The sequence below is a fragment of the Pinus tabuliformis genome, chromosome 3_2 (genome assembly GCF_031772625.1).
Source record: "Pinus tabuliformis cultivar Carrire ecotype Pingquan chromosome 3_2, CPIR1, whole genome shotgun sequence".
NCBI classification, from domain to species: domain Eukaryota; kingdom Viridiplantae; phylum Streptophyta; class Pinopsida; order Pinales; family Pinaceae; genus Pinus; species Pinus tabuliformis.
The window spans coordinates 1,032,894,025-1,032,919,679 of record NC_142302.1 but is presented as its reverse complement, the minus strand read 5'-3'; positions in this window follow the sequence as shown (position 1 = coordinate 1,032,919,679).

Genomic DNA, 25,655 nt, shown 5'->3' with positions numbered 1-25,655 from the left:
TGTACACGGGCTGTCATAGATGGGGGCCCTCCATCCACGCAACCAACTTAAAAGATCAGCTACGAAAAGGTGAACAGAACAGTCTTCTTTTTTATAAAACCAGCATGTCAAAATACAGTGAAAAGTGTTGTAGGAACAACCTTCTAAAACAGAGTTTTTATAACAGAATCAGCGCAACAATTACAATATTCAAAAAGCTAATCTATAAGCGTTGGCACACGCTTTATTTATAAGCACAGAGGCAACTACCCTCTGCGTGAACTAAGCAACTACAACCTAACTTATTAACTACACAGCAACACGCAGTCTTAGATAATTAACTTGTGCAACAAACACGTAGGCAACTCCGTGCACTTTTGAGGGAAACTGTCATCATGGGAGACAAATCTATGTTTGGATCCTGTATTTAGCTGTCTTCGTGGCGTGGAGGAGGTGCCAGCTATAGTTCCGTGTCCCAACTGCTCACGGCTCCCGTGCCACCGTTTAGAACTTGACCGTTTGACCGAGGGAATACCTGCGTTGACCAAGGGCATACGTGACTGGTTTGGCTCAACCAATAGCATACGATCCATGTGTACATCCAACCCAACATGCCCATGTGGCCCGTTCCTTGAGAAGACACGTGGAGCATATCAAACAACAAAAAGGCTGCGGAATCTCTAAGTAACTGCGGAATTGATGAACAGCTGCGGAATTGCTGAACAGCTGCGGAAACTCTGTTTATATGTCAAAAATCTAAACCAACAGTAAAACATAAGAAAATTTAACTAATTATGCTTAAAGACATCAAATGTAATGATTTGGGTAAGTTTATGCGGAAAATAGAGCAAAAGAGAGGGATAAGTGAGGAAAAGTTGTAGGTAATGATGGATAATCAAGTGCAAGTTAGAGGCTCTACATGGGGTATGCACAAGGGTAGCTTTGATGATTGGTGCGAATGTAGGAGGATGATGAGAACACACTTTGGGAATATGAAGGTATGAATGACAAAAAAATATGATGGGCAAGATGATCTGTGCATGCACTCGGCATGTTGGGTTGTGTTATATTCTTTCCACGACTAGCCGATGTAGTTAATCAGGGGGTTAGAAGGGGGGCGGAGCCCCCCCTTCGTTGCGTCAATTGTGCAGTGGGGGGATCACTAGGGGTTTGAGGGGCTAGGTAGCCCCCCTCTACGGGGTCCGAGGTAGCACCCTGGGAAGTTTTTTTTTTTGGACCCTATATTAGGTTAGGCGGACCTACTTATAGTTTTGTGCATGGTTTTCACACATGGTTTTGGACACAATGGTTTTCGGTCCACGGTATTGTATGCTTCGGCATGTATAAATATGTATTGTAACATTGAAAGGAAAATAATGAAAAATCAAGCTGGTAGTCCCGGTTTTGGGATCCAGGGGGAAATATCTGTGTATATGTGTTTTATGTGTTATGCTCTCGCATTGTTTTTTTTTGTTGTTATAATTCATATGTAGGTAATTTCTGTATGGGGTTAAAACCTACATTTGGTATGAGCATTGTTTTGGCTTCAAGGGCACACCTTTGTGGCTGAGGGGTTTCGCTCGGTCCTGTGGTAGCCCATGTTCAGTGGGAGATCTGCAGGATCGATTCTCGTGTTGAAATAATATGGTGAGCAGTGGAAAGATAGAGATCGAGAAATTTAATGGTCAGAGTTTTGAGTTATGGAAACTCAATATGGAGGATCTATTGGTGGGTAAAGATCATTGGATCGCGGTAGATCCAGGTACTAAACCAACGGGAGTGTCTGATGAAGAATGGAAGAAGTTGGATCGGAAGGCAAAGAGCACAATATGATTGTGTGTCTCAGATTCAGTATTGTTGAATGTATCAGGGGAAGCTACGGTGAAGGCTTTGTGGGACAAGTTAGGGAATTTGTACCAATCTAATTCTCTAGGGAATAAACTGTTCCTATGGAAAAAGTTGTATAACCTAAGGATGAAAGATGGAGACTCGGTGAAAGAGAATCTGAACGCATTTAATACTGTGGTAAGTCAGTTATTATTTGTTGATATTAAAATTTCAGATGAAGATAAGTGCTTCAGTTTGTTGTGTTCTCTACCATATTCATGGGATATTCTGGTTATTGCAATAGGTAGCAATGCAACTGCCATGCAGTTTGATGAAATAGTCTCATCCTTGCTGACAAAGGAGATGAGACGGAAAAATATGGAGAGCCAGAATGGTGATGCCTTGTCTGTAGGAGGACAGTCCTAGAACAAAAAAAAAAATAAGTCATTAAGTGGGAGATCTAAATCTAGAGGGAGATCTAAATCTCCAGGAAAACCTGTAAAGGTGGTGTGCTGGAAATGCGGAAAGGAAGGGCACTACCAAAAGGGACTGTAAATCTAAAGCTCCTGACAAAGGAAAGGGATCTGATGATGCTCCTTCTGCACAGGCGAAAACCACCTTAGATGAAGGTGGGGATGTGTACTTGGCTTTTTCAAGTACACATGTAGATCATGAGGCATGGTTGATTGACTCAGGTGCATCCTTTCACTTCACTCCCCATAGAGAGTGGTTCTGTGATTACGAGAAATACGATGGTGGTGATGTCTTCTTAGGGGATGATAGGAAGGCTAGAATCGTTGGTTGTGGAAAAGTAAAGTTGAAGTTGCAAGGTGGAAGTGTTAGAACACTTCTAGGTGTTCTTCATATTCCTGCATTGGCCAGAAATCTGATATCTGTATGCAAGTTGGATGATGCAAGTGTAAAAACGATGTTCGAGAAGGATACTTGCAAGATGGTTCGGGGAGCACTGGTATTGATGCGGGGAGTTCATATTGGAACTCTGTACAAGCTCCAAGGTAGCATTGTTGTTTATGGGTGAAATAGTGCTATGGTTCCTAAAAGTGGAGCAGAAAATCTAGTGGTCACTGGAGAGAAGACCATGCTATGGCATCAAAGGCTTGGACATATTAGAGAGAAGGGTCTTCGAATAATTCATGGTAAAGGTATGGTAGAAGGTATGAGTAATAGCTCTCTGGATTTTGATTTCTATGAAAATTGTGTATATGGGAAGCAGAAACAGGTGAATTTCCCCTCTGGTGGTAAGAGGGTGAAACAAATTTTAGAGCTTGTGCACAGTGATGTGCTTGGACCTGTGAAGGTTCCATCACTGGGTAATTCTATGTACTATGTATCATTTATAGATGACTTCTCAAGGAATACATTGATATATTTCCTTATGAATAAATTTGAAGTCTTTAACAGGTTTAAAGAATTTAAGGCTTTGGTGGAAATCCAAACATAGAAGAAGATAAAGGTGTTGAGGTCAGATAACGGTGGAGAGTTTTGCAACAAGGAATTTGAAGAATTTTGTAAGAAGTGTGGTATATAACGATAGAAGACTACTCCATATACACTGAGAAAAATGGAGTTTCAGAAAGAATGAACAAGACATTGATGGAAAGGGCAAGAATCATGCTCAGTGGTGCCGGGTTAGGACATGAATTCTGGGCAGAGGCAGTGGAGACAACATGTTACCTAGTAAACAGATCACCTTCATCAACATTGGAGGATAAGACTCCACAAGAGGTACGGAATGGTAAGAACCCTCTCTTTCACATCTGAGGGTATTTGGATGCGATGCATATGTACATGTTCCAAAGGAGAAAAGAAACAAGTTGGATAGTAAATCTGAAAAGTGAACATTTATTGGGTATAAAGATGGTTTAAAGGGTTATAAGCTTTGGAACCAAGTAACAAGGAAGGTTGTGTACAGCTAAGATGTGGTGTTAAGAGAGGTGAAATATGTTATTAAACATGAAGTCCAAACAAAGGAACCTAAGAAGATAGAGTTTGAGCTTGAGGAGGAAGAATCAGACTCTACAGCAGAGGATGAATCAGAAGACGAAGAGCTACGAACTTCAGGTGTGAGAAGATCAGTTCGAGAAAGAAGGCAGCCAGAAAGGTATAGTCCATCTACTTTCTGTTCAAATTTTGCTTTATTTGTTACTGGTAATGATTCCAGAACTGTGAAGGAAGCAGTAGATTCAGAGGATGGAAAACTCTGGAAGGAGGCCATGGTTGATGAAATGGAATCTTTGCAAAAAAATGAGGCTTGGGATCTTGTGGAGTTGCTGGCTAGAAGGAAACCCATTGGCAGCAAATGGATGTTCAAGAAGAAGACAAATGCAGAAGGAAAGGTGGAGAAATACAAAGCTCAGTTGGTAGCAAAAGGTTATTCCTAGGTGCCGGGAATTTATTTTGGTGATATTTTTTCTCCTGTTGCCAAGGTAGCTTCTATTACATTACTTTTATCTGTTTTTGCTGCTTTTGATCTTGAGGTAGAACAGATGGATGTGAAGACAAAATTTATTCACAAGGATTTGGAAGAGGAGATCTACATGAAGTAACCTGAAGGCTTTTTGGTGAAGGGTAAGAAAGAATTGGCATGCAAATTAAAGAAGTCTTTGTATGGGTTAAAACAGTCACCAAGGATGTGGTATCAGAAATTTGATACATTTATACGGGGACTTGGCTTCACCAGAGGCAAAGCAGATCACTGTGTGTATTTTAAATTAATTGGTGACCGTGTTATTTATCTAGTCTTATATGTGGATGATATGTTGCTGGTTGAAAATGAAAAAGAAATTATCCAGGATTTGAAGACCAAATTGTCCTCTGAATTTGACATGAAAGATCTTGGTGTTGCAAACTATATTGTGGGCATGGAAATTAAAAGAGATCTAGCAAAGAGGAAGCTCTGGTTAAACCAACAGAAGTATGTCGAGATAATACTGCAAAGGTTTAATATGTAGGATGGTAAACCGGTGAAGGTTCCTATTCCTGTAGGTGTGAATTTATCTGCTGAATAGTCTACCAAGACACAAGAAGAGGAAGAGGACATGTCTCGTGTTCCATATGCAAGTGCAGTCGGTAGCCTGATGTATTCAATGGTCCGTACTAGACCATACATTGCACATGCAGTGGGAGTATTGAGCAGGTTTATTTCAAAACCAGGAAAGGAGCATTAGACAACATTGAAGCTGGTTTTTAGGTATTTGCGTGGCACTAGCGATTATGGTTTGTGCTACCACGGAAGACCAAGATCGGACAAAGTGTTGGATATTCGTGGCTTTGTTGATGCAGATTGGGTTGGAGATCTAGATCAGAGAAGATCTACAAGTGGGTATGTTTTTAACCTATTTTGAGGTGTAGTTAGTTGGATGAATAAGAAACAATCTATAGTGGCGCTATCAACTACAGAGGCATAATACATGGCCGCCACTCATGCAAGCAAGGAAGCAGTTTGGTTGCAGAGATTGTGTTCAAGTATGGGGTTAGTAAAGGGAGCTATAAGGATAGACTGTGACTGCTAAAGTGAAATTTTCTTGGCAAAGAACCCTGCTTACCATTCAAAGGCAAAGCACATTGATGTTCAGTATCACTTTGTGAGGGATATGATAGAAGACAAAAAGGTGTTGCTGGTAAAGGTGGACACTTTGAAGAATACTGTAGATGCATTGAAAAAATATGTGAGCTCTGAGAAGTTCTCTTGGTGTAGAGAAACAATGGGCATTCCATGGCTGGATAAATAACTAAGCTCTCCTATGGCCCCATGTGGAAAGGAAACAAGTGGGAGAATGTTGGGTTGTGTTATATTATTTCCACGACTGGACCACATAGTTAACTAGGGGGCTAGAGGGGGGGTGAAGCCTCCCCTTCGTTGCACCGATTGCGCAACGAGGGGATCATAGGGGGTTTAAGGGGGACAGGTAGCCCCCCTCTACGGGGTCCGGGGCAGTGCCCCGGGAAAAAATAAAATTGGACCCTATATTAGGTTGGGCAGACCTACTTATGGTTTTGTGCATGGTTTTGGACGCGATGGTTTTCAGTCCATGGTATTGGATGCTTCGGCATGTATAAATATGTATTGTAACATTGAAAGGAAAATAATGAAAAATCAAGCTGGTAGTCCCGGTTTTGGTATCCAGGGGGAAATCTCTGTGTATATTTGTTTTATGTGTTATGCTCTCACATTGTTTATTTTCTATTGTTAGAATTCATATGCAGGTAATTTCTGTACGGGGTTAAAACCTACAGGATGATCCGCGCGCGCACTTGGCCAAATGGGCTCAGGCTTATGGAGAGGAGCTCGAACCTGAATGGGTGCACTTGTTTTTTTATACCCTTTATGTCATCCCAATGAACTAATACTTAGAAACAGAGCTTCGCCATGGTACAGATGAATGGGATATTCTGTGCGAGGGATTCATAATGACATTCAGCTTTGAAGACGGGTTTGATTGTATTGATGAGGCACTACAAGAAGTAAAAGCAGCAATATTTAGGATACCGCAGGGTCCCTTGAACCTTATTCAACCCGATTGGACTACTCAGCTGAGTCACGTGTTGGAATGCTATAATGTAACTGCTAAAGAAGAAGATGAGGATCTGCGAAAAGTTAACATCCCTGAAACAGAAGGTCACCACGAGGTTGAAGGACCGCAGATTGAGAATCTTGATATAACTGTGCCACTAAAAACGAAACAAGTAAATATTGGTATGGAGGCAGAGCCCAAATTGGTGAAGATTGGAGACTACTGGGATGACGTGACGGTGGATAACGTCGCTGAATTGCTTCGTGAATACCAGGATTTGTTCCCTACCAAGTTTACGGTTCTAAAAGGGATAATTGGGGACCTAAGTGTTATGAAGATCACATTGAACCCTGACGCTAAGCTAGTTAAGCAAAGACCTTACCATCTCAATCCGAAGTATAAGGAGAAGGTCCTCTTAGAGCTAGACAAGATGCTCGCGACAGGCATCATTGAACCTGTGGAAGAATTTGATTGGGTAAGCCCAATGGTGGTACAGGAGAAGAAGCAGAAGGATGAAATAAGGATATGCGTAGATCTCAGGAAGTTGAATTACACTTGTGTACATGATCCTTTCTCGACTCCGTTCACTAATGAAGTGTTGGACAATGTAGGTGGCCAGGAAGCTTATTCCTTCACTGATGGGTTCTCTAGTTACCATCAGATCAAAATCGCGCAGAAGAATAGGAGCAAGACAACCTTCGCGACTGAGTGGGGGTGTTTTTAGTACACTGTAATTCCTTTTGGATTGAATAATGCGCCTACGATTTTTTCGTGTGTGGTTGTTATGATGTTCAAGGGATTTATTCACAAGTTCCTGGAAGTATACTTTGATGACTGGACTGTGTTTGGGCTGGTGAAGCGTCATGTGGAAAGCTTGCGCCTGATGCTAGATACCTGTCGAAGATACCAGATTGCGCTCAATCTAAAGAAGTGCCTATTTTGTGTTCCTTTTGGGACCCTGCTGGGTCATGTGGTTTGTAGACAGGGACTGATGGTAGATCCTGTGAAGATTGTGGTGATACTTAACCTGGAAGCGCCGAGGAGTGTGAAACAACTGCATGCTACCCTAGGACATACTGGATACTACAGAAATTTTATCAAAGGCTATGTCCAAATCACTGTGCCTATGGAGAATTTATTGAAAAAGGATGTCACATTCTGCTGGAACGAGGACTGTAAGAAAAGCTTGGATGTATTGAAGGAAAAGATGGTCACCGTGCCAATTTTAGTCTTCCTGAATTGGAAGAAGGAGTTTCATGTACATGTTGACGCGTCATGTATAGCGCTGGGAGCAGTACTAATACAGGCTGGCGGAGGAGACTTGGACCATCCTATAGCGTTCACAAGCAGAAGGTTATCCAAGGTGGAGAAGAACTATTCCACCACTAAGCGCGAAGGGTTAGCCATGGTATACGCGCTGCATAAGTTTAGACACTATTTGTTGGGTGGCCATTTTAAGATGTATACAGATCATTCCATGTTGAAATACCTGGTCAATAATCCTATGTTGGGGAGAAGAATCTGCAGGTGGTTGTTATTGTTCTAGGATTATGATTTTGAAGTGATTGTGAAACCGGGACGAATGAATGCAGGACCAGACCATCTATCGCGCATCGAAACAGGGGAGGAGCCCACTAATTTGGAAGAAGGATTTCCTGACGCGCAGCTATTTACAGTGCGCGTTGCGGATGGTAATTTTGAAGATATCATACACTTCCTAACGACAGGAACTGCCCCGGAAGGTTACACCTTCCAACAGAAGAAGGAGTTAGTGATGCGCACGAAATTTTTTTATGTCATTGTAGGGCATCTGTACAAAATGGGGTTTGATGAGATATTGCAACGATATGTATCGGAGTTTGAAAGAAGCAGTATCCTTGTGGACGCTCATGGGGGCACCACGAGAGGACATTATGCAAGGAGAGTGACTGTGCAGAAGATTCTACGCACAAGATTGTGGTGGCCAAACCTCCATCAAGATTCAAAACCGTACTGCAAAGCGTGTGATGTATGTCAAAGGACTGGAAGACCCTCACGAAGGGATGAATTGCCTTTGAATCCACAGATGACATTACAACCCTTTGAAAAATGGGCTATAGATTTTGTGGGACCCTTTCAGCCCCAAGGGAAGAATATGGGAGCGAGGTACATTATCACCACGCTAGAGTATTTGACTCGATGGGTGGAGGCACAGCCTGTAAAGGATTGTATAGGCACAACTGTTGTGAAGTTCTTCTTTGAGTATTTACTGACGCGATTCGGGTGTCCAAATATTTTGATGAGTGATCACTAGAAAAGCACGCCTTATCACCTGCAGGCTAACGAGATGGTGGAAGCATTCAATAATATGTTGGAGAATGCGTTAGGCAATGTTTGTAATGCTTAGTGAAGTGATTGCCACCTATGCATACTTGCAGTACTATGGGCCTATCGGACGACATGAAAAAAGTTGACTGAACAAACACCCTTTAGGCTTGTATATGGTGTTGAAGCAGTAATTCCCATGGAATACATTGTGCCTAGTTTGTGCATAGCGGCACTCGCAGGTATGAAAAATCGTGGAGCTTGGAAGAGAGGCTCGTGTAGCTAGCTGAGCTTGAGGAAGAAATATTTCTAGTTGGATTTCACCAACAGGTCCAAAAGTAGCGCGAAAAAGCATGGCATCATTGGCACATTAAGCTGCGCACCTTTAAGGTAAATGACTTGGTTTTGTTATATGATAAAAAGTTTGATAAATTTCCAGGGAAATTTAGAATGCACTAGTTAGGGCCCTATGTCATTAAGGAGATTGCCGACGGAGGAGCGATTCAGTTGGTAAAATTGAATGGAGATCCCTTCCCAAGAAAGGTGAATGGCAGTCAATTGAAGCCATACACCGGTGGTCTGACCATGTGACTATATGAAAGTAGCATAGTCTTAGTGCTCCAGGTAGCTGAAAGGAGGCGCGGGACTATAAACTACACTACCTGGGTTGGGGAGCTGTGTGATTGGAGGATTACGCGAAGCAAGGAAGTGTCACAAGGATCGCGATAACATGAAGGGAGCTGCGTTACCCAGGGAGAAATCGCGCAGGTCAGCCGGAAAGTGACCGTTAAAGTCATTGTTCATGATTTGACGGTAGAAATGCGGCCAAATGGAGTAGGCAGACGGAAGTTAAGATAGAATTTAAGGATTAGATCCTTGAAAATCTGCCGCCAATCTAGCAATAATGAACCGAATTTGGGGGGAATGGTTGGATTTGAATTCAAAATGCCCTATAAATTACAGGTGGCTGTCCAACAAAAAACACTTGGCATTTCAAGAATTGATTTGTTGAGTTCTCAGACACACATGAACCGCAAGAACTTCGAAGTTATGATAGCCAGTTCAGTATTTGAAACATTGCCGAAGGAGACACAGGAGTTCTTGCAGAACATCATGTCGGTGCCCACATAAGCTATAGATACCGAGGCAGAGGAGTTGGTGACAGAAATTGATATGGAGGCTGAAGAAGTTTCTCTAGAGGTTGCTGAAGTATTAACAGAAGTCCCCAAATCACCAAGGATGCCGAGACCAAAGCCCACCCCAACCAAGGAAAGCGTGAAGGATAAGAAGGGAAAGTAGCCTGCGATACTAGTGTGTGCATTACCGAGAGGAAACCCATTGAAACCCATTGCACAGGAGAAGGGCAAAGCCATCAATCTACAGCTAGAGGAGGAAGAAAGCAAAGACAACCTAATGGATGATGAGGACGTGGGAGTAGATGTGGAGGAAGTTGAAGCCCATAGTGTTGAGCCTATCACTCTGTTGCCTGTGTACATCCCTCCACGCAAAGGCAAGACAAAGGTCCCGAAAGATATCGACGAGAGCAAGGTCCCCTTGCAAACCCATCTACTGCCGGATGAAATTGTTTTTGAAGGTCTGCACTTGGGGTGGGTTCCTCTATTAAAGCTCGAAGAATTGGACGTGGCCGACCATAAGAAGTTCCCACACCTGGCAACCGAGCAGCTAATGCGCCGCATCATCGATACAACCACCAAAATGACCGCATTAGGGCCGCGAAGGTGGCTCAGAGAGTAGACAAGGCAAGTTTTCACAACCTACTATGGGTGCTGCACTACAATCACACCCCGGTTACCATACTGGTAATCAAGTAGCTACTATTCTTGGTGCATGATGGGTGTTTGTGGTTGGAGAAGCCAATTTCCATCACTGACAGATTGATCCAGAGGATCACACGGTTGCCTTACACAGGAGAAAATCTGGCCATGATATTTTGCAGAAAAGGTGGTGAGCAGGCCCTCGTGGAGACCATGAAAGAGAAGTTTAAGTTGGTAAAGAAGCCACGTGGATATGCCATATCCAGCATCTGTGACCCTACTATAAAGGTGGCTACACAGATTCTAGATGGGAAGGTGATGAGGAAGTGTTGTGCTGATGAGGTATCGATGCCTGTCGTCGCATTAACAACCCAGTGCGATGAAGGAGTTCAGTTAAATTGGGTATACTATCTCCGCGGTGAGTTCCTTGTGAACTATTGTGAAGCACAAGAGCTCAACAAGACGTTCCACTATGCGTGGCTCTTGTTGTCGATTGTGCTGGTAGCATGGGCGCTGCCAGAGGACAGCCAATTCCCTTCATTCGTGCTAGACCTACTAGAAGCAATGAAGTACGCATTGCTGTGGGTGACCAAGGATGTGCAATGAATCAAGGACAACAAGATCTTTTGGATCTTGATGGAGATGAACATCTGCATGGCCATCAATCTCAAACCACAGTTTTTGCCTACGGTGTTTTCCAACCTGCAGGGCTACACAGAGTTCAAAGCAGATTTTCACTATGTGGCCATCAGGGTGTGGAAGGACGTTGTGTAGCAATGGTATGACTTGCCTTACCTGGCAACGGATGACGCCATTGATGCAGTACTTGATCGATGGCCAGCAGAGTTGCACACTACAATAGAATTGGCGGTGGGAGGGAGCAAGTCCACCACGCAAAGAAAGAAGGAGGAGGCCAAGCTAAAGATGATGTTGCTAGCCGAAAAGAGAAAGAAGGAGGTCCTTGACAAGGCCCAGGTGGAGCGCAATGCCACTCAGCAGACAGAGAAGCAAACGGATGGAACAAAGCAAGGCTCTCACAAAGGCGCAAGGTCACCTTCACCTAAGACATAAGAGGAAATGGACGAGCAGACAGAACAACACGGCGCAGACCCATAAGCAATGTGCGCCCGCATCAAGCGTCCAAAAGGAGGGTCCAAGAAGAAATCAAAGGCTACTAAGACATCACTGGACCCAATCACCCTCACAAAGGGTGATTTGACATGGTGCAAGATGTCACCAAGGAGACCCTACAATAGTTTGAGCAGTAGCAGCGAATAATCTTGGGGGCTATCATGACAGGTTTGCAGGAGCTGCAAACCCACACATTACATGCTGGCACATTGTCTACCAGCCTTGCTATCAGCACTTTAGATGTTGCCGAGATGTTGTGCGCGAAGGCCTCCAGCGTGATAGTGTTGCTTGATGGAGCACTGACCACAGAGAATGAAGTTGAGAGGCCCACTATCAGTGACCTCAAGGGAGTAGGGTTGAACCTGGTAGCGCTCTCTGGTGAAGTGCTCCACCTCTTATAGGATGGAGTGATTGCGGAGCTGAGGGTCTGTGAGCACTGCGCCCTCCATGTGATTAGTGAGCAGCAGATTAACAATGAGCAGATGGTACTACAGCGAGACTCTTCCATCGCCGTTGTGACCGAGGTGACTAACCAGAACAAATGTATAATGTAGGTAGTGGAGGAGGCATGTCGAATGGTCCCAGAGTTGTCCATTCATGAGGAAGAACCAGTCGAGGTGCACAACGCTAGTACAAAAATGGCGAAGGTTCGGTTGGAGTTGAACTTGCAGATAAAAGAGTTACAGTTGACGGCCCAGCCTTCAACTCCGCTAGAAGTAAAGGAGCAGCGGACAACCGTTGTCACAGAAGCAGTAGTGGCAGTTGACTGTGCAGTAGCAAACTACACGCAACTATTTGAGCACTTGTTCGAGGTCCTGACAAACTTACAGGAGGACCATTATGTATAGCGACTGGAGACAGAAGTGCATGAGCTACAACAGCTCTATGATGAATTCAAAGGCACAGCATGAACCGTCACACTCACACAAAGATTGGCAAAGCTGAAGGAGGCCAAGCAGCTGTTACACTAAAAAATGTCACCATGACTATTCACAGTTAGGATGGCTCTATCAACAGTCATGCTACCCTCTTAGGCAAGTCTTATGCCTCTGCTCTCCATGTCAAACTCCAAAAAAGAGAGAAAGCCTTTCTAAATGTATTTATCTCTGGGGACGCAGGTTCTCTCAACCTTACCTGCGGGGACGCACCCAATGTTCACAAAAGCTGTGTCTTTGGATGCTCTGTATGTAAAGGTGCAGGTGCGTCCCCTGAAAAGGTTAAAATGCACAAGTTTCATCTTTAAAAAGTCACTTGTGGTTATTTCTAGAGCATTCTAGAAGGTTGTTCGACGTGTATTGAGCGCCTCCAGATGGTTCATGCACTCCTACCAAAGAGGAACTTATCCCATCAATAGGGGAGCTATCCCATCCAAAGAGGGGACTATCCCATTGATGGTGGACCTGATTAACTTCCTCTTGGGCACTATAAGTACAGGCATTGGGCCAGAAGGAGGGAGGTTGAAATCTATACATTTCTAAGGGTAAATGCTGCAGGAATTAGGACTCCCATTTAGAAGCTTGTGAGGAGAGATTGCCATCTTTGCTTGTTCTATTTGGAAGTGCGTGAGCTTTGTCAAAGTAGAGGAAAACTCTTGTGGACCCTGGAAGGAGCTTGCACAACACCAAGGCTCAGGTTGTAATGGTTCCTTTTGATTACCTTTAATGCAAATTGGTCCATTCTTCTCAATAGCTTATTGTTTATGAGTTATTTCATGTACTCCTTGGTCTTCATTTCTACTTCTCGAATTGGTACGATTCTAGCCATGCGAATAAATGAGTTGATGTCGAACATGGTAGAAACCACTTGATTACCAGTCGATGATGTAAACTGTTAACAAGCGTGAGAGAGACCACCAGTAATGTCAATGGTTCTCAAAGTACCCAGTACAATCCACGAGATGTGAATGAATGAGTTGATGTCGAACATTTCATGGAATCCTTTGATCGAAAGTCAATGATGTAAACTGACGTCAAAGGCGAGAAACCTGGCATTGATGCATGCAGACTTCAAGGTACTGACGATTTCTAAGTCATCTCTCTAGATAATGTGCTGATGTCGATAGAAAGCGACCCGTTGCAGGCAAGCCCACAACATGAAATCATTGTTCAAGTTGAAGAAATGTTGCTGTAAGGACTGACTCAGGGATGGTCAAATGGATGACAAGTATTTTGCAGATGAAAGTTTTTGCTTGCAGACCTCTTGAACACATAACGACACGACAAATGGCTTGGTGATAAACGGCTCAAAGTTAATCCCCGGAACCCGGCTGAAGACTTTCAAAGTGGTTTGATCAACTGTGAGGTAAAGGATTTCCCAAGCCAGGTGAATGAAAAGTGTCGTGTTCAAGAGTGGTAGTAAAGCTTCTTCTGAGACAAAAGGTAACAAATAGGCTCATTCTTCTCTCTTTTCCCCACCATTTCTGGCAAGTACCTCTTTATTTTTAACAAGCTTGAGGAGGATAACATATGCTTGATTATAAGCTCATCCTTCGAATGAGTCCAACCTAGTTTTGATCTGAACCCTAGGAAGGAGTGGTTCGTTCCTGTTTGTAATTGAACAGGTCCTTTACTGTGAAATGTTTAACGAGCCCAGTATAGGAGAAACTCGGCGTTTTTCAATTTTAGAGAGTCTGAAAAACTTAAGAAGACTCCAAGTTGAACTTTTTCGTAGATTTGTGTCCCTCAAGCCCGAAAAAGTATAAAATAATACTTGGGGGAACCGCTTGATCTTGCGACCAAGGAGTACTTTCATAATTAGTGTCACTGACCTGAAAAGTAAAAAGCGATCAAAGACACATTGTTTTATTTCCGTATCGAGTTTGAAACGACAAAAACCCGGCAATCTTTTCCTGATTTTGCGGTCAGAAAAGAGCTATAAGGGGACCGTCTTTTAATTCCGTTTTAACGAGTGTAAAAGAAACACTCGGCAATCTTTTCATTTTTTAGGAGTCAGAAAAGGGCTTAAAAGATGACTCTGATGTTTTGGTTCGTGAAAAATGACAATTTTCCCTCTAAGTCCCTTTGTCCTGCACAAAAGCGACACATTACTCATACCTGTTTAAGATAGGCAAAAATACATCGAAAAACATCTTTCCATGGTGAAAAATGAACAAATTCATCCAAAAAACCTATAAAAAGACTTTTTACCATGTCATTTTTACCATTTGACTATTGAGGTTGAAAAAGGAGCTTTTGACAAGAAACTTCCCATGGTTGCTGCGGAAAATCCGACCGTCAGAATCGAACACCGTCTCTTCCAGGTATTTTACAACATCCTACTCTTCATTTTCATCCGATTAAAGTTGATTTTTAGGCTTTAGTTTCATTTTTTGGGGGGGTTTAGGTTTTAGAATGCGCCACTCGGTGGACGCAGGTGCCCTTCGGGTGACCTGCGTCCCCCGACTTTTTCCTATACAGGAAAATGGTCGGGGGACGCAGCCCACCTTCAGGCCAGCTGCGTCCGGACGCCCTGTGTTGTAAACGCGGGGTGCGTCCTCCGTGAAAGGCGGATTTTAAAACCCCAATCTCCACAAATAACCAGTCAAATTTCCCCAAATCAATTCTAATCATTGTTTCTTGGTGTGTAGGGCACTCACCATGTTGGATTGGAGAGAAAGAGAGCATGAAGACGTTGATTTAGCTGCAATTGAACATCAACCTTCCATTGATGCCCTAAAAGAATGCGGGCTATATAAATACTGGGCCATACCTGGCATGAGGGCTCCGGTAAGATTCTTAGAATGGCTGGTTGAGAGATGGAACGTTCAAGAACAGTGCTTTTACAGAGGAGGGCACCAGCTCGAGATAGAGCCCTCAGATTTATACTTTCTCACTGGCTTGCCAAATAGAGGCGAGCAACTCAATCTAGCCGGGACTAGGCCGGGTGGCCAATCCCTTGATAGTCTCTGGGAAGATTGGTGCACACCTGGTGCACACCATTCGAAAGGCATAGAGATCAAACACATCTCTCTGTGTGAACTCAAAGTCATAGCGTTCACGGTTACCAGAATTTGCGGCGCGGCCGCTTTACACATTGCTTCTGGGTCCCAAATGCGGATGGCAATTGACTGTTACCAAGGCACCATTTTCAACTGGTGTGATGTTGTAGTGGCTAATATGAAGAGCCAACTGACTAAGGCAAAGAACGGACGACTGAAAACTTTTGGATATGGGCCTTTAGTTGTGAGCTTTGCCTTAGAGAGAGTTCTGATGCTGATCCCTCAGCAACTCACTGTTGATATCTTGGGTCCTCGGGAGCCAAAGCTGGTACAATGGGTTGCGGTGATGGCCCGGCATCCTGATGAGGGTGCGGCAGTTGTTCGATTTTCTGACAGTTACTTTCACTGGTTGGAGGACCAGGTTTTCTCGATCCAGGACTTCCCATATGCCGGAGTAGATTTTCGAGGTGATCCGGACATGGTTCTTCCACAGGGAGAACAATGGGATGACAGAGGTACTTTATTCTTCACAAGTTTTCAAATTATGCATTTTTTTTGTTTTTTTATATATATCGTCTCAAAACTGACAGTAAAATTTTCAAAATGCAGATGTTGGTCCATAGCGCCCAGCCAACCTCCGGCCTTTTGAGAGAAGACATCCAGTTGCACCGGTACCGGCCCCACAGGACGCGGCGGCTGCAGAGGTACTAGCTGAGTTGGAGCATGATCTAGAGCGTCTGACGGCGGATATGCCTGAGACTACTGTGGATGATATTCCTATCAGGCTACAGCGCTATGTAGTCACGGTCCCTGGACCGTTTAGGAGATGTTTGCGTAAGGTAGCCCGTGCAGTGGTGTCGTATAGGGAGCACCACCAATGATTGGCTAGTCACTTTGTAGACACATATGACATTTTTGACTTTTTTGTACTCTATCATTTTGCCAATCATAAGGTGTTTTTCAACCTATGATCGAAGACGATGTATATTTTTTGACACACTCCTATCTATATATATATCACTATTACCGGCTTATCTTGTTTAACATGTATGATGAAATGTTTTTTAAATTTACTTGCATGATTATCGTAAATGTCTGTCCAACACTCGAGAAGCAATTGCATCTGCTAATGTATTTAAGGACCTTGGAATATGCTGATATTCAATGTAATCAAATTCACGTTCCAAGAGACGCACTCTCAAAAACAACCTTAATAACACAGGATTTCTAATGGCATAAACTCTATTAAGCTGTAATACAACAAGTTCAGAATCTAACCTCACTATCAAACGTCGAATTCCAAATGAAATAGATTCGGATAATAATTCAACCACTGCACTGTATTCTGCAATGTTGTTCGTTGTTTGACCGAGGCTTACCCATGTATAGAAACTAACTCGTCAGAGGGTGAATAGATAACCCAAGCTGCGGAAGAGATATTCCGTGTACTACGACAAGCACCATCAGCAAATCCAATGTATGTTTGGAGAGGCGTCGACATCTGCAATATCAAGAGTAAAACCAAGATAAGCCAGAATAACGACAAAAAATACACTCACTAAGCTAAGCACACTGACTAACTAACAATCATACTAGCTAGAAGGAAAACCTAACCTAACTAAAAATTCTCCATACCCACCATTTAAGCATAATACCTCTTTAAGTAAAGTCCATTTCTGGGTTTACCCAAAGAGTCCCCATCAAAATCTACCAGCTCATAAGCCCCTTTTGCTAGCTTTCGCTTTACAATTTAGGGTCCATGCCACATAGGAACGAATTTTCCAGCACCTAGCTTATCGTTAGCTTGATCATATAAAAGCAATAGGTCTCCCTCTGAAAAACTTTGAGGGGTCACATTTTTATCATACTGAGCTTTCATTCGCTTTGCGTGAGTCTCGATTGCCAATGTGGCGTCACGTCGAGTCTCATCTAATTTAGCTAAGTACAATAAACGTTTCTCCTCTTCGGAAGTAGCTGGGAGTAATTCGACAGCCATTTGAAGTGATGGGATTTCGCATTCAATGGGTAACACAGCTTCCAAGCCATAAACTAGCTGGAAAGGAGTGAACCCTGTTGAGGTTTTCACTGAGGTTCGGTATGCCCATAGCGCCGAAAATAACATGTTGTGCTAGTTCGACCGATGAATACCAATGGTTCTTCGGATCATGATAACCATAACTTTGTTGATAGACTCAACCAAACCGTTGGCTTGCGGATAATAAGGAGTAGAGCTGTCGTGGCGCAAACCAAGCTGGCTTGTAAGCTCAGCCATCATGATGTTTCGAAAATGGCTCCCATGGTCAGTAATGATTGCTTGTGGGACACCAAACCTAGTTATAATATGATTGAATACGAAAATTGCAGCTGTTTTGCCGCTTGCGTCGAATGTAGGCATCGCCTCGACCCATTTACTGAAATAATCAACCGCGAGGATGATATACGCATGCCCCCCGGCCGAGTGAGGGTTACAAGTAATAAAGTCGATACCCCATTTGGCGAATGGACCAACGGCAATTATAGGGTGGAGAGGAGCAGGTGGTGCGCGCATCTTTCGATCAAACACTTGGCAGTTGTGGCACTTCCGGACTGCAATGATACAATCCTTAAACATAGATGGCCAGAAGTAACCAGCGCGCAACACCTTCTGAGCTGTGGCATACCCAGACATATGACCGCCACATGCTCCAGAGTGACAATCATTCAAAACTCTCTCAGCCTCTTCGTGAGTTAGACGACGTCAAAAAACTAAGTCTGCCCCCCGGCGATAAAGTGTATCTCCAATAATTTTGTATTGCTGGGATTGAAACCGAATTTTTCGACGTTCCGCCTTTGAAGCTTCAGGCCGAAAGGTTTGGGTTTGGAGATAGATGATTATATCCCCGTACCACGGATCTAAAGTACTGATAAGAAACAAAGAGTCATCCGCAATGGACTCCTCTGCCACAGTCTCTGTGTCAGTACGCGGGAAATCACACATCAATTCCGCAAAAACTAAGGATTTCTTAGACTTGGACTTCTCGAACTCCAAGTCGAACTCTTGCAGGATAATGATCCATTTAGAGTACTTGCCCCCTAGCAGTTGTTTTGTCAAAATGTAAATCATAGGGTTGCAATCCGAAATAACTGTAGTTTTACGGAGAAGAATGTAGTGACAAAAACGCTGGACAGCTTGAACGGCTGCCAGGGCCAATTTCTCCACATGCGAATATTTTAGCTCAGTGGGATTTAAGGTCCTACTGAGATAATATATCGCTCTGCTCCGAATTCATCTTCTTGAACTAACACCATTCCAATAGTGGAATGCGAAGCTGCGAGGTATAAGAAGTAGTCCTAGTTGTAGTTGGGAGGATGCAATAACGGTGCATGGGTCAACGCGCGTTTAAGTGCATCAAAAGATTGTTGGGCAATCTCGTCCCAAAAGAATTGAACGTTCTGTTTCAACAACCGTGTAAAACCTTTAGTGACCTCGGCGTAGTTTGGGATGAATCGGCGTAAAAAGTTCGCTTTCCCTTGCAAACTTTGGAGTTGGCGCAAACTCGAAGGAGGAGGCAATTTGATGATAGCTTCGACTTTCGAGGGATCGACGCGAATGCCGGCTTTTGAAACAACAAATCCCAGCAATCGACCTGTTTCTATGCAGAAAACACATTTGTGGGGAGTCAACCGAATTCGATAATTCCTACACCTCATAAAGATTGCTCGTAAGTGGACAAGGTGATCAGCTCGATGTAATGAATGAGCAGGCAAATCATCGAGATACGGTTGCACAATGTGCTTGATATCATGAAATGCGTAAGACATCGCCTGTTGAAAAGTGGATCCGGCATTCTTAAGCCCAAAAGGTAATTTGCAATAAGAAAATGTCCCCCATGGACAAATGAACGCCGTTTTTGGTTGGTCGGCAGGTAGAATATTGATTTGATTATAGCCCGAAAAACCATCCATGAAGGAAAACATTTCACTTCCGGCACAATCATCAATTATTTGATCGATATAAGGCGTAGGATAGTTGTCTTTTGGACAAGCTCAATTGATATCCCTATAGTCGATACAGATTCTTATTGTTCCTTGTTTCTTGTTGACCGGAGCAATATTCGATACCCAATCCGTTAACGGGATCGGATAAATGAAACCTGCTTTCAATAACTTTTCGACCTCTGCTTTAATCGCAGCCGCTTTTCGAGGGTGAATCTGACGCAGCCGTTTCCGGACGGGTTTAGCATCCGGGTAGGTCTTTATTTCATGAACAACAATGGCAGGATCGATTCCCGGCATTTCCTCGTAAGACCAGGCAAACACATCGCAGAATTCTTGGAATAGGGCCTTGTAAGTTTGGATTTCATCTTCTGTACATTCGGCACCTATATGAATGTTCTCCTCAATTCCGGGCTTCACTGAAATATCAATGGGAATAGTACGAGAGATATTCCCTAAATTCAACTCTGAATCAGAATGTTTCGTTGGATCCTGAGCGTCTTTGACATATTCAGCGGTAAAGATAGATGAAAAATCATTTTCAAATGCATCATCCTTAGGTAAAAACAAAGATCTGTGATGGAGATCCTCCCATGGTAGATCATCTACACTTAGGATTTCGCGAAGTTGTTCGTCAGATGACACGACTTCGGGAAACGCTATCCATTCTAAGGTTGAGGTGAAAAGTGATTCTTCACTGACCACATTCATTTGGTCGATGTCGGTTGAATGAGAGTCGGTAAAAGACAAGAGAGCTTCATAAGCAATTTCATATGGACTCAAGGGCATAGCATCACCGAATGAGCCTATCTCAGAGTCAGATGGAACAATCCAAGGATCATCATAAATAATGTTTTCTGATGTAATCATATGAATTGTTGCAAATGAAGGTTCTACGCTGAGTGGAGGGAGAGGAAAAGTTCCCAGTAAACCAGAATCTTTAACTAAACCTACACCAACGTCCTTGTAAGGGATTGTCGTCTTACCGACATGCTGGATACTCTCTGAAGAGGCTGGGTCGGATGAAAAGTATGTCAGCTGATCAATAGTTACGATCTTACCGTTATGTGGAAACTTAATTACTCTGAAAACCGATGAAACGACCACTGTCATAGCATATGACCAACTTCGACCCAAAAGAAGGTTGTAGTCTAGAGGGGCATCAACCACTTCCACATCCAGACTAACGGTTTTACCTTCTACCCCTATAGGAAATTCCTGTAGAATACCAAACGGACGGAACCCACGGCCATCAAAGGCCTTAAGGATGGTGGGGGATTGGTTCAACGAAGGAGAACCAAGGGATCTCCAACATTGAATCGACATAATACACGTAGAAGCTCCCTCATCAATCACAGTCCTATGGATAGGCCTGTTTTTGACTATCACTGGAATTTGGAAAGCCATTTGACGGGGGAGACGCGGTGTACTATTTTCCAAATCGAAGATTATTAGATTCGGGTCCTGAACATCAACAGCTCCTATAGCCGACAAAAGCAATTTTCGTTGTGCTGGGCATGATTGCAGCACTTCTAACGCCGACATTGCTGAGGGTGAAACAGCTAAGTCCCCAACAATGTTGTAATTCTGGGCCGCTCTCGCATGTGGATTGAAAGCAGACCTTCGAAGTACACCCTTGGCGGGCAGTTTAATTACTAAGTCCGGGTTAGGTTTCGCGATCTGTAGTGGATCGAAACCAGGAGCTGAGGTTGATGGGTTAGAGTGAGAAGATTCTGCTTCCTTACCATCAACAGGATTCTTACTACCATAATCTTGCGATCGAGTCGCAATCCGCACATGAGACATCATCAAAATGGGTTCTTCACTGGCATTCGAGGAAGAACCTATCATCTTATTCTCCTGCTCTGGAAATGGATTTTTTAACACAGCATGAGTGGGAGAACCTTTGACTATTTTTACTACCTCGGCCCGATGAGGGCAATCTCTCGTAAAATGATCCTCTTCACAAATAAGACAAGGATATCGAGGTTTGCGCTTTTCGTCATTGGTTTCCGACTTTTCTGTTTTCTCCTTTGGAGCCTTGTCTGCTTTAGTCTTCTTCTTTCCTTTCTTCTTTCTGCCGTTTTTTGATTTGGCCGTAGATGACTCTACAGCGTGAATATCGGCGGTAAGTTCAGGAGTAGAAGACTCTCCTGTCGGGGAATCAGGCAAAGTGATGATAGGAGTAGTTGAAGCCTTGGAAGACTTCTTCTTGCTCTTTGTAGTCACGATACCAATCATACCATCAGTGGCATGAGATCCCGAAGGAGCAGTAGCGATTTGATTCGACTTTGGAAGATCCGGAATCTTCTCGTGTAATGTACCCGACTGAGTGTAAACCAAGTCAAGGTATTGCGCCTGAGCAATGACTTGCTCCTCAGTAACTACTCCGGCTTTAGCTACATCTTCAGTAATCCTTGGTAATAATGATTTAACAAACCATTCAGCTAAGATTTGATCTGGGATAAAAACTTTCACTAGCCTTCTTCGACGTCTCCACTCATGAATGTGATCGGAAATATACGTGGAGGTTGATTGTTTTAGTGAAGTTAATAATTCCGTGCCGTTATCGTATCTGACTGGCAACTGAAAATGAGTTAAGAACGAGGTAGCTAACTGGCTAAAATTGTAAAAAGAGGCCCGTGGTAACTCAATGTACCACTTGGCTGCGAGACCAATGAGTGTACGCTGGAAAAGACGTAAGCGGATCAAATCATCCGAGATAGAATTTGAAGCACACCAGAGGTGGTAAGTCATCACGTGATTGGACGGATCCTCTCCAGACTTACCTTCGAACTTGGGTATATCGCTGGGCAACTTATTTGGCATTGACGGCCAGAACGGAAGATATTGAATTGGATCGTTCGTTAGGCGCGTCAAGTCTAGTAAATCCAAAGTTGCAATAAACGGTAACTGCCGGTTAGGATCTCTAAAACTCTGGGTCACAATACCGGCCCCAGGAGGAGGATATCCAGGATAACTAGGAGCAGGAGTTGCATTTGGGATATTATATCCTCCTGGAAAACCAGGATTAACCGGACCGTACTGGGGTTGTTGAGGTTGTTGATAAGTGTACCCAGGATACGGTTGATACTGGTAAACCGGTTGTTGGACAACTTGCCCAGGTTGGTATTTTCCCTGGTACGGAGGTTGAACAAATTGAGGTTGAGTAGTGACAACCGTACTTATACCAGGCTGGCCTATAGGCATCTGGACCATGGTTTGAATCGTAGATCCAGACAACGGTAAAGATGTCTGAGGAGTGGTTACAGAGACAGTAGAAACCGGAGCCGTCGATACTCCAGAAGTAAGTATGGTAGATGTGGCGGTAGTTGCAGTAGCCGTTTGAGATGGTGTACTAGGTGCAATTGGCGGCTGAGTAACTACCGAAGTTATAGTAGTTTGCACACTTGACTGGACAGGTTGCGGTTGCTGGGTTGGACCAGAAACTACGGGTTGTCCAGCTTGAGGTACTGACTGTATACTTGGCTGCAACACCTGTTGACCCTGTGACGGATCCCACACTAACATTCCAGGGTATTGACCCATAACAGGTTGAGGATACTGAGATCCATAGCCAGATTGGGGATAGGATTGATAATTGTAAGGTGCAGTTCCCATGCCTTGACCATATGATTGACCTTGAGGTGGTTGATAACCTTGACCTGAGTATTTACCTTGAGTTTGATAACCTTGAGGTAGATACGGGTACTGGGGTTGACCTTGACCTTGAGGTTGGTACCCTTGAGGTTGATACCCTTGGGGTTGATACCCTTGGGGTTGCCATCCTTGAGGTTGCCATCCTTGAGGTTGATATTGATACTGAGGTTGACCTTGGGATACATATTGAGGCTGGGGTTGACCTTGAGGTAGGTATTGCCCCATAGGAGCATACTGACCTTGAGGTTGTCCCCCAGACACGAATGAAGTACCTTGAGGTTGCCCCCCAGGCATTAACTGAGGCTACCCCCCAGGCGGTAATTGGCCACCTTGAGGTTGGGAAACGGGAACTGAACCTGACATCATGTAAATGTCTCCTACACCCAATGGTACATTACCACTGTTTCCAACTAATAACCCATGATCAACGGGTTGAGGAGATGCCCCCGCAAAGGTACCAGAAAGAGATTGATACCCAGTGGGAACAGAAGGACCTCCATGTAAAAAAGATTCAGGACTTTGAGTAAACACGGTCGACGGACCAGCCATATTGACAGGAGTATGAATACCTTCAAGTGGAAAAAGAGTACGAGGTGTGGAAAAACCTAGCCCAAAGTTGTCTAAATGATTGGTTAACGAAAGGTACCAAGTAGTACTTCTAGGAGGACTGTAAAAGATAGATTCATGCTCCCTTAGATCAAGGTTAATTTGATCTTCAGGATTAAAGACGCCTATTTCTTCCTCTGGAGCAAGTTCTTCAATAGCAATCAAACCAGTAGGAAGATTTTCGGTGATAATTCTTTCTATTCTTGGTGAATCAGGAACACTAGAAGTCGGAGTAACAGGTTCAGATATTTCTGGTTCTTCGCCTGTATCACTAGCAGACGAAAAACTACCAACAAGCTCAGAAACTGAAACAGCTTCGGGATTATAACCTGTCTCTAAGCCTTGGTAATCTGAATGGACTACCAAGGAATATTCTCCTTCTTCAGGTGAACCTACTCTACTGCCACTACGAGGAGTTACAAGGACCTTCAAACCTTCGAGATGACTGGGTTCGTCTCGAGGAGGTTCACCCCTAAGTCTACGGGATCTTCTCAACAATTCGGCCACAGAAACAACTTCAGGAGACTAGCCCCGAAGTCAACGGGACTGTCTCGGTAATTCCGCCACAGCTAAAAACTTTTAACTACTACACACGAAAACAAATTAAAATTTCAAATCAAACCACCTAAAGTCTCTAAAGAACCAAACAAATTTGAATCACACGCCTAAAGAATCTAGGGCGTCAAACCAAACACAAACAGTAGCCTTCCGGACCAAAAGCGCTAGTTGGTGATGAAGCCCAACCTCGCTGGATTCAGTACAGAAGTGGCGGGTGGAACAGTTACCCCAGCAACCTGCTTAATGAATAGACTGGACCAAGTTCCTCCACTTTAACCGTCTCGAGTGAAGTGAACCCCCCAGAAAATCCAAGTGAGTCTAGCCGACGTCTGCTCCAGGTACAGTGGGATCTTCCCTCCACCGTCACCTCGGTAGAATCCTAAAGATAATGGTCACTAAGGTTACCAATCGCAACAAATGCACCTGGGGGAACATTCTAAATTCCGACAGCACGCAAGGGCAGAGTAGCAAGCTCAATCCCCTTGCCGGCTCCTTGACAATAATCCAAGGTTTACCGACAAGTGACCCCTGGCTCCTCAACAATGGTTAATCCGAGGTTTACCGTTTGTAATACGTGCGTGTCTGGCGTCGTTCCCAATGAGGGGGGATTGATCCCCTCACTGGTTCGGACACGAGCTCGTGCTTCTCCTTTACGAGGAGCTTTCCCAGAGTACAAGTGAGAAAATTGGATTTATTCTATCACAAGATAAGCTACTTGTTTGGTTTTGTTGTCTTGGAGAGTTAATTACTCACCTACTCCAAGACACTAGCCTGATCTAAATTGGTGTTTCGGAGCCCTAGTAAATAAAAGTTACTACGTCAATTTTACTTTAGGCATTAATTTTATGGTTTTTCTTTAAAGACAAAAGGTAGTGGAAGTGAAACCAATGGTGTGTAGACTCGACTCAAACCACTAGAAAGATGCACCTAAGATGATTTACGCTATTTTTCTTTTTCAATGAAATTCTCAACTAAGAGAGTTGAGAGAATGCAAATTTTAAAGAAAACAACTTCCTTAGAAAAGACAATCAAAGAAACAATTCTCTTTTTCTTTTCAAGCATGCAAACACGGCCACTTTTTACGTGCACGAAAAAACTCTTTTTCTTTCCAAACTTTTCAAAGCTACTTGAAACAAAACTTTTCAAAGGAGATGTTTTTGTATTTTCTCTTTTTAATAAAGCATATAAACCTATCTTAACAAGAAACAATCTCAAAAGCTACAAAAACTATGAAAACTTGACTCACAAGCAAATCAAAAGGGAAATTACTCTAAGCAAACCTAACAAGGCAAAAGCTCACAAAGATGATTCTAGGTTGTTTTACTTGATCAAAATCAAATCAAGGACCAGCTAATGCAGAATCAAAAG